The 12152-nt window shown below is 40.4% G+C and overlaps 1 protein-coding gene and 1 long non-coding RNA gene across 13 annotated transcripts in view; both read right to left on the bottom strand.

Moving 5' to 3' along the window:
* The window catches only part of LOC148108925 (uncharacterized), a 32296-nt gene extending 21667 nt beyond the window's left edge, over window positions 1-10629 (bottom strand). The window contains exon 1 of the long non-coding RNA XR_015726642.1: window positions 78-10629. This is a non-coding gene — a long non-coding RNA (uncharacterized LOC148108925). The remainder of the gene's footprint in view (window positions 1-77) is intronic.
* Window positions 1-12152, bottom strand: part of MAGI1 (membrane associated guanylate kinase, WW and PDZ domain containing 1) — a 608349-nt gene that overhangs the window by 480371 nt on the left and 115826 nt on the right. The window lies entirely within an intron of this gene.

Genomic DNA, 12152 nt, shown 5'->3' with positions numbered 1-12152 from the left:
CTCTCGCTGGCTGTCTCTATCTCTGTCGAATAAATAAATAAAATATTAAAAAAAAAAAAAAAAAGAAAAACAGTAACCTCAAGATGAAATATCTGTATTTCGAATAGATTTTATAATATGTCAGAAAAGGAACAGAAGGCAAAGTCAGACATGAAGATTAGCTTTAGTTAACAATCCTTAAATCCCCCCAACTATGATGTGTCATGCGGGGATATAAATATGAAGGAAGCCATATCTACTCTCAAAGGACTCATGGTCTTTGGGCAGATGGCGGAAGGAGACATATTTTGATAAAGATATGTGTGGTGTATAATGGAAGCACATCAAGGGTGCCTAACCTAGGGGAAAGGGGATGCAGGAGGATTTGGAACAAGTTGTCAGGTAAGGCTTCCGAGAGGAGGAGCTGGCTGAGCTGACATTAAAAGCCTGAGCAGAATGTAAATCTATGGGCGTCTGTCCACAAGGGATATGTATGAGGACATTCGCACATGTACACGGATGTTCACTGCAGGGCTCCTTATAAAAGACAAATGTGGGAGCAGCTTTATAGCCTTCAACAGGTTGTAATCCTAGTGCCCATCTCATGCTGTTCGTCGAAAAAAAATTGGAATAAGAGTTGGCAACGCCAGGGCACTGACATTGAAAACTCTTTTGAACACAAACACAAACACACACGCACGCATACAAGTGCACCAGAAGTCCAGCCTGTGCCTCGACTTCAACAAATTTACATCTGAACAAGACCCAGCACAGATCCAAGAACCGATATTTGAGAACCAACTTCCCAAACAACCAAAGGACTTGCAAGAAACCTGCAACTAAGCTTAACACTATATCCAACTCAAACAGGAGTTTAAAGGACAAGCAGAATCACTGAGCCAAGAATGAAGAGTTGAAATAAATACAAGACAATGGCCTATCCATTCATAGATGTTCACACTGAGGGTCACTGTGGTTCCGGAATTTGCCCAAGGCCGTTCATACAGGGGGAACTGCAACCCAAATCTGAGTTTTAGAACTCCCCAGCAAGCCACACCAACTGACTTCCTCCCACTGGATTTGTTAACAGCTAGCTGAAACACTACAAATAAACCCGCGAAGATAACAACGGAATTTATCACCTCATCTGTTTATGCAACAAAACCTATTACAACGCATTTGTAATTCTTAAACATTGATCTGTTCTTTAAAAAAAATAAATGAAGCAAATAATTATAATGGCAAAAAATAATTTATTGAGCTCGTACTCTAAATCTGGCAATGTGACCCTAGCATCCACCATTAGCCAACCATTGAACTCGGCCGTAGGGAGGTACAATCAATAATACCATTAAAGCTCAAATTTTAAAACTTCACAAAGAGGAAGTAAAATAAACATAAAGTGAGCCTAGGCCACTAGAGTATTAAGAACCAGTAAATTAAAATGTTAAGAGGCGTATTCGTATTATTCATATTTTATATATATATATATGTAAATATATATATATATGTAAATAACATGAGGGTTACTTTTCCTCATTACGTAGCAGAAGACAATGTGAGGCACAATATAACCAATGATCACAAAAGCAACCATACTTTAAAGTATTCAGCAACACATGCACTGTCCTAGGAAGCTGAAAGACTCTGATATAAACCCATGTGGTTCCAGTTCAAATTTGTGACAAGTAACGAACCAGTGACCAATTAAAACGAGATTATGGCAAACAGTGAGATACACACAAACACGCAGCATTCTAAATAGATTCTTATATAGAAAACTCATTATAGTTACTCATTATATAGAAAACACGGTCTTTAATTAGAGTCACCAACATAGTTATTCTCAATCTTATTATCATATGCCCTACAACATGAAGACCCAGCCACAGCCAGATGGGGAGCCAGTGGGTAAACTCCCTCCGGATTCAGTGACCCTAACTACAAAGCTATTTTTCTTTAATTTTCTAACAGAAAAAAATCTCAATCCATGGTCTCCTAAGCCTCAAAAGGCTTGGGCAGTCGAGAGGAAACTCATTAACTTGGTTACGACCGTCCATACTCCAGAAAAGAAAGGAAAAAGAGTAACTTACTAATGAAAAATAATGGGATTAAAATTAAAAGCAGAAACAGATTTTATTTAACTGGTTTATCAACATTTGTCCACATTCCCTGGTTTCTTTTTCAGGAATTATTCAAGAACTACATAAATAAATTTACGGAACATAATGTAAAAGAACATACCTAAAACAGTACAATAAATATAATTACTATACCAGCTAACTTTTTTTTTTTAATAGTCTTAACTAATGAGCTTTACATGCCTCTTCTTAGTGTCTCCCAGAGAAGTCTAATTGTAAGACATACCTGGGATATGTAAAAATCACAGAATCCCTGGAAATTCGGATTCTGTCACTCTGGGAGGGGGCCCAGTATTTTTAAAAAAATGCCTTAGGGTGATTCTTATAATCAGGCAAGTTTGAGAAACAGTGGGTTATTCCCTGAAATCTCCTGACAACCCAAGTAAGAACCACCCAGTTGACATTACCTTCATTTAATCATTTGACAACAGAAGAAACAAAGGCCTAGAGAGGTCACAAAGCTACAGGAGGGTCAGAGGCAGAAACCAACACAAATGTGTGAGCTCAGACCACTAGCTTGTAGCCCGCAAGCAAAACTGCCTAGGCCAAGTTCTGCCCTCCCCATGTAACCCCACAGAGAAGGATCCTAACAAAGCCCATTTCAGGGCCAGCAAACCTTTAGTAACACACCATTAGTTTCTTAACTAGTCTGCCTCCAAGTCTCTAAGCCAAAGACAGCGGTAAGAGCCTGTAGTCCAGCTCCTAGTACAGAATATGAATAAAATAAGATTTCCCTCCTACTTCCCATTCTTCAACAACCCTTCTTCTATCGATGTCTTATATTAGAACATTTATGCCTTCTTCTATCAACTGAAGCCAAAGTTTCCTGGACAGATACAATCTTAGTAAAATTATAAAACAGAGGTGTCTGGGAGGCTCAGTTGGTTAAGTGTCTGCCTTTGGCTCAGGTCATGATCCCGGGATCCTGAGATCAAGTCCTGTATTGGGTTCCTTGCTCAGTGGGGAGTCTGCTTCTCCCTCATGCTCTGTCCCTCCTCCTTGCTCCTGCTCTCTTTCTCTCTCTCTCGAATAAATAAATAAATAATCTTTAAGAAATATATATATATTAAATAATAAATGTCTGGCAGATACTAGGTAAGAGATTTATTTTTAATTTTTCTTTTATTTTTTTCGTTCATGAAAATCACATTCAAACTTTGATATCCAAAAGCCCCACTAGTTTCTCGCCTAGAGAAAGGCACTTAAACAAAATTTATTTCATTTATTCATTTAAAACTCATAATACAATGAACATAAGTCTCTCCATACATTCTCAGTTCCCAACAATAGAGATTAAAAGAAAATAATGACAACTAACATTTACTGAGTATCTCACAAGTATTAAATCACTATTTCTCATAGTAAGTTTAAGAGGGAGGTACTATTGGCCCCATTTAAAGTTAAGGAAAAAAAGAAAAAAAACCAAACACAGAAAAGTTAAATATCTTGCCCAAGGTCACAGATAGCCGTCAAACCTAGAAAGATAATTACTGTTTCATTTGCCTCTCACAATAAACTTGTTCTGCTTATCTACTGCTACATAACAAATCATCCCAAAACATCATGGCTTATGATAACAACAATACTAGATGTTAAAAGATCTCATCACAAGAAAAAAAAATTTTTCAACTATCTATAGTGATGGATGTCAACTACACTTTATGTGGTGATGGCCTCACAATACACACAAATAGGAAATCATTACATTGTACACCTGAAACTAATACAATGTTCTATGTCAATTACCTGTCACCAGAAAAAAGAGAACAAGATGGGGCACCTGGCTGGCTCAGTCGTAGAGCATGCGAATCTTGATCTTGGGGTTGTGAGTTCAAGCCCCACATTGGGCATAGCTCACTTAAAAAAAAAAAGACAACAATATTTTATTTTTCACAATTTCTGTGAGTCAAGATTTTATACAGAACATGGTGGGGGGCGCCTGGGTAGCGCAGTCGTTAAGCATCTGCCTTCGGCTCAGGGCGTGATCCCGGCGTTATGGGATCGAGCCCCACACCAGGCTCCTCCGCTGGAAGCCTGCTTCTTCCTCTCTCACTCCCCCTGCTTGTGTTCCCTCTCTGGCTGGCTGTCTCTCTGTCAAATAAATAAATAAAATCTTAAAAAAAAAAAAAAAAAAGAACATGGTGGAAATGTCTTGTCTCTGCTCCTTGACAGCTGGAGCTTCCTCTGGGAAGACGGCGGTCATTCCACAGCTAGGGGCTAGAATCATCTGGGACCCCAGCTGGAGCTGTCCACTGCAACACCCATGAACACTTGGCATTCGTGGTGACTGCCTGAGTTTCTCACAGCCTACCGGCTGGATTCCAAAATCAAATGTCCCAAGACAAGCAGGTGGAAACTCTATCACTTTAGAAGACCCCATCTTGGCATTTCCGCCATACCACTTCCACCATCAGCACAAACTCCCCTGACACAAAGAAAAGGTACAAAGACACCACAACCCCCTACCTTCCTACGGAAGGAGGATCGAAGTCATACTTCAAGAAGAATACAGGCGATAACACTGCAATTTCTGCCACAATCCCTAGTACACATGAATATTAAGATTTCAAACAGTGAAAAAAATAGAGTTTTAGAAAGTATGTGAATTGTCCAAAGTCACACAATAAGTGTGTCACACGATAGTACAAAGAGGTTAAAACAGGCCCATGTGACTCCCAATCAGGTGTGATTTCCATTACACCATACTAGTAAAACACGCCACTGATAATTTGCTGTTCTTTGGTGAAAGCTGGGACCCATATTTTTTTTAAGGTTTTTTTTTTTTAAGTAATCTCTACACCCAACGTGAGGCTTGAACTTATGACCCTAAGATCAAGAATTGCATACTCTTCAGACTGAGCCAGCCAGGCACCACCATGTTTGTCTGTTTGTTTGTTTTTAAAGAAAGAAAGAAAAGCAAATCATCCCATGAAAATTTTGCCAAAACAGTATCCCAACACGAATTGTCAGATTTTGGAAAGGTAGCAATCTTGATTAGAAATCCTATTATACAGTATTCTTAGCCTTAGCAATGATGTTGAATGCTAGGGTTTGTTTTTTATTTTTGAATTGAGAATTAGTGTAAGAAAAAAAATAAAATACCAAGAGTATTCTGCAAAGAGTGAGAACAGGAACCGCCTAGGTCAGCGGTGCAAACCGTCCAATGAAGCCAAAGTAAGACATACCCAGGCAACACAGAACCCAAAGAGCCACAAACCCCATCTGATGTCAAGCCCAAAAGGAGAATTCTGTCATCACCATCAGTGGCCTTGAAAATGCCAATCCCAGCTATGAGTGTCTCTTCTGGCATGAGAAATTTCACAACACATCTTTATTGCAGGCTGAGGCTGCTTGCATCACCCAGATTTATTGCCTTATGAAAACCTGCGAAGTGAATGTTTACTGTTGTCATGGAACCTTCACATGAGGTCAAAATAACACACACCCATCATTATCATTGTGACATATCCAAATAGGACTGAACAATAACAAGGACTGGAAATGGTGACACTTAATGTTATTAATCAGAAAAAATCAAGACATCTCTTTTTTAGCTATTTGTATAACCATGGAAGACTTAGCAATGTGTATATGATCTTGCAAAACCTGGCAATAAATCCATTAGTCCTTTATTTCACGATGGGGTGGAGTAATATGCCAGGGATAAGAGAGACCACGCCTCTTCCACAAATGTGCCTTGTAAGTGGGCAGTGCCAGTACTTACTGCCTAGATGGGTTCATAGGTACTACAATAGGCAGAATGCCTTATTTAAAACTTCAGGACCTCGGTGCACCTGGTTGGTCAGCTGATTAAGCGTCAGACTCTTGGTTTCGGCTCAGGTCATGATCTCGTGGGTCAGGGACAGAGCCCTGCATAGGACTCCGCACTCAGCGGCGAGTCTGCTTGAAGATTCTCTCCCTCTGTCCCTTCCCCCACTCACATTCTAAATAGATAGATAGAGAGAGAGAGAGACAGAAAGATAGATAAAAATAGGGGTGCCTTGCTGGCACAGTCAGTTTAGCCTCCAACTCTTGGTTTTGGCTCGGATTGTGGTCTTGGGGTCGGGAGATGGGGGCCTGCATCTGATTCTGCACTCAGCGGGGAGTCTGCTTGGGATTCTCCCTCCCTCTCCCTTTGCCCCTCTCCCTTTGTGCTGGCACCCTCTGTCTGTCTCTCAAATAAATAAATAAAAATGTCTTAAAAATCTTTAAAATAAAAATAAATAAAAATTCAGTACATCTTTGTCAATCCCTTTTCTCTCCACCCAATGCCTTGACCAAGACATTAAAGAACAAAACATGTGGGGGTGCCTGGTTAGCTCAGTTGCTGGAACATGCAACCCTTGATCTCAGGGACATGAGTTTGAGCCCCAGGTTAGGGGTAGAGTTTAGTTTATGCTTGGCTGGCTCAGTCAGGAGACCATGTGACTCTTGATCTCGGAGGCATGAGTTTAAGCTTCACATTGGGTATCAAGCTTACTTTAAAAAAATAAAAATAAAAGAGGTGATAAATGCATAGCATTTGCTGGTCTGGGTTTGTGTAAGTGGCACCTTGAGGGTTCAGAATCAAACTGTCACCTCAGAGTCAGAGGCCAGAATTCTCAGAATCACTATCATTCATTCCAGAAGGCAAGGCAGTCACTACTTTTCACACAATAATCAAATTTCTTCTTTCCAAACTCCTACAAAGAATCTTGAAATGATTAATAACCATCTAACCTGCAGCTTTTTTTTTTTTATCAAAGGGAATAACTTAAGCTAAATTAATTACAATTTGAAGTGCCAAGTGTATGGCTAATGGCTAAAATCAAAGTCATCTAGGTGGTGAGGCCTCATCCAAAATGAAGCCAAATTATCCTCCATATTAATATTGAAAAACAATACCTATCTATGCCATCTATACACTTCTAAACATCTTTATCCTCTCAAAGGATTTCTCAACAATCAAACTGTAATTCGCAGTAAGCCCAAAAGAATATCCAACCATAGCAAGTAATATCTCCTGGAAACCAATTAATTATTCAGCATCGCCTGGCTGTCTTAGAAGCTCAGAGATACCTGGTTGCTTTGCAATGGAAACACTTTGCGCTCCTCCAGTGTGGAGAGGAACACTGACTCACTACCAGTGCACGCCTGCAACACTCAGAAGGGATACTCCGAGAGGCTCAGATCAGTAACACCCAGGAGCCCAGATGAGGAAGCCCCAGCCAGATCACATTTCTACCAGTTGTGATATTTTTCTCCTAAAGGCAATGGCCAAAGGCCAATGTTGCAACAGACCTCAAAATCAGGCACAAGTAAAAGACATGGGTAAGGAAGAAAACAGAGTCCCAGTGAAAACTGAAACCACCAGAATGTTAAATAATAATCATCATGACAACGGGCAGCAGCAGTAGTCACAATAAAAGCACAACCCTGCCCAGGGCTGATGGGAAGTTCTCAACAGAGGATACTTTGGTTAAATATGATTTCAAAAAACAAAACCTTAGAAAAACCTTGAATTCAGCAGTTCCATATCTGGGAAGCACTTCCAGGAAAATCATTAATCGTGTGGACAAAGATTTAGCTATAAGATGTTCATCACAGAGTTGTTTAAAACATGCAAAACTGGAAATAAGCAAGATAACTGGAAATAAGGAAAAAGCTATATTAATAATGTCGTACAATGGGATACTAAGCAAACCTTTAAAATGACAGTGTAAAATTATGCATGTTTGATTTTTGTGGGTTTTTTTGACAAGGCAACACATTCATGATTTATTAGGAAGTAAAAATTCAAGTAGCAAAATGTATACATGTCAATATAAATTTTAACTTTACCCATACATACACAATGTATCTAGAATAACATATCCCAAAAGAATAATATTGGTTACATTTGACTAATGGGATTACAGGCAATTGGCGGGGGGGGGGGGCTGTTCATTCTAATATTTCTGTAATAAACTTGTATCACTCTTGCATTAGAAAATTAATGAAAAGCATTTAAGCACTTCCCCAACATTCTACCACACGAACCACTTTTAAAGGCATGTGTCTTCAAAAAAGACAAATATTTGCTCCCTAAATCTAAATATTTAATTCAAGATACAGCCATAAATAGCTCTTTCTCTCTGTAGAATACCTAAGAGTAAATGCTTGAGGTAAGACGAACATCTCTCAGAAACAGAAAATGCATTCACACTGTGAACTCCCTAGCAAGAGAATCCGGCTCCATGAAAACAGCCATCAGAGGTAGGAAGTCCACAATTATGGAGTTCTATATTTCCTCTCCATAATTCTTACTGATAACATGTACCTTTATGGTCATTCATCTGAAGAAATCGGGCTTACCATGAAATGAAAACAGATCACAGGAACACAGAAGAATGTCAACCTCAGGTGAAAAGGAGATCTGTTCAGGAGTGCTGACGGACAGTGGAAATATGACCCAGGCCAAAAACTACCATCCCTTTTGACATGACTGGGTTACAATCTCTTACAGACAATAATAGAGGAATAAAATGAAGACGGCTGGAAACAGAACGAACAATTACGAGCTCTCCTCATTTTTTATGCTGGAAAATTAATTTATAGCAAGGACCTTGGCATCAATGTTAATTCCGCATACGTACACCAAAGACCCCACAGAGGTTTTTAATATAACTTCTAATATACTTCAGCTAACTTGCTTACATTTTGCATTAGACTTGCACAGGCGGATTAAAGTTAAAATGGATTAAGGAATGCAAATTAAAACAAACTCTCCCTGATGCATTAGTTTTTCCAGATACCACAGAAGCCTTCGTCAAGTCCAAAATGAGAGTGCTAAAATGGCCTTATATCCCTGGAAATCCACATCTTGTTTCCAAAGAAAACAGGAAAGGAATGTTTATCACATATCTTGGAATTAATCACTTGTACACTTAGATCAAAGAGAATAATTAAAGTTCAAAGAAGAATTTCAGATCAGCTTTCACATTATCATGCGCCCCATGATTACAATCACCTGGACCAACAATATAATGAGCTTTCCATCTTACTGGGAAATTTTGCTTTGCGTGTCTTTGGGACAAGTGACAGGCAGTATGTACCCATGCGTTATACCTTGGATATTACTGCAAAGACACATGCATTTCTTACTTTAATCTTTCCTATGTCAGGCTTCTTTGAATTCATTAACTCTTTAAATCACACCGAACAAGACATGAAAGGTGTAACTCAAACATCACTAACCAACCTTCAAAATAACTTCTCACTCACCATGATGAACATAATGCACGAGAGGTGGATAGAAAACACAGGGTTGTAATTGGGAAGAGGTAATGAAGGTGTAGATGAAAATAAAATGAGGCATGTATTAGTTCTCTAGTATTAGAAATAGGGCTTAGCATACAGTAGGCACTCAATAAACACTTACTAATGGCATACTGGACACAGTTACTTTTCTATATCTGGCTGTCCAACACCATGCATATAAGTACCACAATTTGACTAGTTTCCAGCAAAGCTGGAGTTGAGTTGGGGGACAGTTAGTAAGAGGTCCAACAAACAAGCATAAAGTCCAACTGCAGAGAATGCCACTGGGTTACCTGGCAAATACCCTGCTCCCCCCCAACACACACACTTTTATCTAGTCATGGTCTCACCCCAATCTATTAGTTAAAAGAGACACCCGTTCAGCTGCCATAGTTGCATGGAACGCCACGCCATTGGTTACAGTTTATTGATCAGGACCCTTATGAACCAATCGTAGTCCTTTCTCCCTGAAACTTACAACAAGAACTAAGAGATTCCAGCCTCAGTCAGCCTGAGCCTGGGAAAGGAAGAAATGTATGCTGAGAGTTGTGGGTAGCCAGTCTCGGCTCCAGAAGGCAGATCAGTCTATTTTAAGAGAAGAGAAGAATGAAGCAACAGCACATTCAGGGGGAAGGAAAGACACCTACAGAAAAACCTGACAAAGTTCCAAGTCCTCAGTCCCAGGGTGTTTCTAAGGCTTGACAAAATTCCTTACCTTGGGTACTCTCGGGTACCCGATACCCTTAAAATGTACACCTTCTGTTTATTTTTGCTCATGAGCATTGTACTCCTTGCAACTGAGAAACTTACACGAAAGACCCCTTAACAAAAATAATCAACAGACGAGAAAGAAAGAGATGAGGCCACCGATGGCAAAGGACATGTAAGGCAGGGTGGCCCTGTACAGATGGAGAATCTCACCACGCAGGGCCAGCTCGGAGATGCGGGAGCTGAGAGAGAAAGTGCAGGAATTACAGTTCTGTTCAGCCTCTGTGGAATGGAGAGAGAGGCACAGTGACTAAATTAGCTAGCGATATCAGCGTTGTTTTCACAGTGTTTTAGTATCTGTGAATACCACATTCTTTTCCTTTCTTGTACAGGCTTGTTTGAAACTCTGGCAAAATGCTGCACAGGGGAAGCAATTCAAAGTTGGCTGAGATGAAGTTCTGTGATTTCAATTAAAAACATTCTCTCACTCGCTGCTTGCCACTGCTGCGGAAAATAAAGAAGTGCAATGACAAGAGGTTTTTTCCTATTGAAAAATATTTCTGTTGAGCTTCAGAATGGTGCAAATCGTTTATCTACATACACAAATAACTTCTGTTCAAGCTATACCGGGGCTCTGGTCCAATCCCCAGTTTCTGGGAAAACAGCAAATTTTGTATAGATTAATTCTACTGTTCTCATTTCCTAAGCGACCTCTGCGAATTTACATTTATATATCCAAGAATGCCTAAAAATTCCCACAAATGCCTGCTCTCCCACAGAGTTCCAATAATTATCGCTTTTACCAGTACGTGCTCATTCTGCTTCAGAAGATACCCACCAGGTCTCAAAATGCATTATTATTAAAAAAGCACCATTCTCAGCACAAAAAAAGAATTACCAAGACTATTCTTTCCGAAAGGACAACACACTTAATTTTTCCCCATGATACTAAACACTAAAGAACACAACAAAAAAATCTCTTTGTGAGAGTACTCTACTACGAATTAATGATAACTTTTAATACAGCACCACAGAGAATAAGGATCTGGATTTGCTTCTGCTTGCTGAACAATCCTACAGGTTGGTATGTGAGTCCTGTACAAACAGCAGGAAGGCAAACAAGCAAAGGTGAAGGAGAGAGAACGCTCCCACAGCTCTGAGCCTTGTCTTTGCAGAGAACTTGGTCTCTGGAACACCACTCCTACCTCCAGAGTCTCTACCAAGGAGAGAAGCCACAGGCTGCCACCCGTCTAAATGGAAGTCTAGCTTCTAAGAGTGGAACAAAAGCAAAAGGGCCAAGATGGCTCCTTCACAACAAAATTCCAAGCAATACAAGAAGACAGAGCCCACAGAGGCCGACTTCAGAAAGCAGTGATAGCTCTGGTCCCCTTGAATATGTACCAGTTAACCCCCCAAGGGAGACATTCACTCCTGCAGGAAGCTCCCATGGTCCTGCTGGAGTGAGTCTGAAGCAGAAGGGCTGAGTTTTAGCTGTGAAGAAATACAACTTGGGCTCTCTTACCTGTACCAGCCTGCGGCTCCCTCCCCCTTATTCCAATTTGGGAGAGACAGCCAGGGCTCTTCCAGCAACTCTGCAAACGGGGCGGGGCTGCCTGAGTTGCAGGAGCACCTGAGTGCAGAAAACTGCGCATGCTCCCCACCAGGGATAAGCGCTGGGCAGGCACAGAGCCTTCATCACAAGCTAGAGAGTTAAGACCAGACCAGCAGCACTGACCTTCCAACATTGCTATTAACCTCAGGAAACATAAGAGAAAATTAAAATTGCCCTAAGGAGCTTTAAGAGAATCAGAAATTAAAGATCAAAGGAAGAGAACAAAAGGGGCCGTGGGCATCTGGAAATGGCTGGAAGAAGGCCACAGGGTCAATTGGGTTAAAAAAAAAAAAAAAAAGGCAATGACATTTATCCACATTTAGTGAGGGATCCTTAGCTTGTAGTCTTAAGGTGATGTAGAAGCAGCAAGTAAGAGCTCAGGTATGGGACCTGGGTTTGCATGCCCACCACGCCATTTCCTAGTTGGGTGTGAC

Source organism: Ursus americanus, chromosome 14 (genome assembly GCF_024610735.1).
Source record: "Ursus americanus isolate L20-20 chromosome 14, mUrsAme1.1.p, whole genome shotgun sequence".
Taxonomy (NCBI): Eukaryota; Metazoa; Chordata; class Mammalia; order Carnivora; family Ursidae; genus Ursus; species Ursus americanus.
Note: the sequence above shows the minus strand (reverse complement) of the source record. Positions and strands in the feature narration are given on the sequence as shown.